This window comes from Priapulus caudatus, unplaced genomic scaffold, assembly GCF_000485595.1.
Source record: "Priapulus caudatus unplaced genomic scaffold, Priapulus_caudatus-5.0.1 Scaffold1084, whole genome shotgun sequence".
Taxonomy (NCBI): Eukaryota; Metazoa; Priapulida; class Priapulimorpha; order Priapulimorphida; family Priapulidae; genus Priapulus; species Priapulus caudatus.
The window spans coordinates 50,127-51,384 of NW_014578145.1; the positions used below are offsets into that span (position 1 = coordinate 50,127).

At 52.1% G+C, this 1,258-nt stretch overlaps 1 long non-coding RNA gene across 1 annotated transcript in view; it reads right to left on the reverse strand.

The window, feature by feature from the left end:
* Positions 1-771, reverse strand: part of LOC106815295 — a 12,118-nt gene extending 11,347 nt beyond the window's left edge. The window contains exon 1 of the long non-coding RNA XR_001394727.1: positions 762-771. This is a non-coding gene — a long non-coding RNA (uncharacterized LOC106815295). The remainder of the gene's footprint in view (positions 1-761) is intronic.
* Between the last annotated feature and the right edge of the window lie 487 nt (positions 772-1,258).

Consider the following 1,258-nt stretch of genomic DNA (forward strand, 5'->3'; position numbering starts at 1 on the left):
GAGAGGAAGAGAGAGAGAGAGAGCGAAAGAGAAAGAGAGAGCGAAAGAGAGAGAGAGAGGAAGAGAGAGCGAAAGAGATGGAGAGAGGAAGAGAGAGAGAGAGAGCGAAAGAGAAAGAGAGAGCGAAAGAGAGAGAGAGAGGAAGAGAGAGAGAGAAAGATGGAGAGAGGAAGAGAGAGAGAGAGAGAGAGAGAGAGAGAGAGAGAGAGAGAGAGAGGAAGAGAGAGAGAGAAAGATGGAGAGAGAGAGAGAGAGAGCGAGAGAGAGAGAGAGTGCAAGTCAACTCAAGGGCAAGTTGTGACACGGGGTCATGAACAGGTCACCACTATACAAGGTTTGGTTTATCACATTAGTTCAGGTAGCAATACAAAATCTTGTATTCACAAACTCTCGGGGGTACAGTGCTGCCCTCTGTTGCACGACCTGTCGACCCCGGCAACAAAAAACGCGAGCGTCTGCATAATTCAATGCATTAATTTAGAGTGTGCGTACGTACACGAAAAAAATAAAAGTGTGAGTGCGCGTAACAAAAAAACAAAAGAGCATGATAGCGAGTTGGCGCACGCATTATTCGTGGTCGTCGGCGGCAACGACCACTACCTGGTGTCGCCATTATCATCGCAGGGCTTCACCTCTCGACGAACTCGTCGCCACGGCAACCAGCAGCTGCGCTCCGTGTCCTGTCTCAAACGAACGAACGAACGGACGAATCGCGCTAGATGTGTTCCAACGAAAATCGACAAAATTTCGCAGTGAAGAACACACGCAGGCTGGTACCACCACAGGTTGGAAGTAGTTCAAAGAACCACCACAGGTTGGAAGTAGTAGTTCACTGCTAACTTTATAACTCAGTGGCATCGAGTGATACGTTCGTTAAATGAACACACATGGTAGTGTGACAGTGCCCCCCCCCCATCCACGTCACGTGAGACGGTCCAGGCCTCCCCCTTCACAGGGTAGAAGCAGTGGATCTGTCCACCCTCCCCCATCTACGTCTCGTAGAGATGGTGCAGGCCTCCCCTACACACACACGGGGTAGTGGCAGTGGATCTGTGTCCCGTAGAGACGGTCCAGGCCTCACCCTTCACACACGGGTAGGGGTAGTGGATCTGTGTCCGTAGAGACGGTCCAGGCCTCCGCTACACACACGGGGTAGTGGCAGTGGATCTACGCCCCGTAGAGACAGTGCTGACCTCCGCTACACACACGGGGTAGTGGCAGTGGATCTATGTCCCGTAGAGAAGGTGCAGGTCTCCCC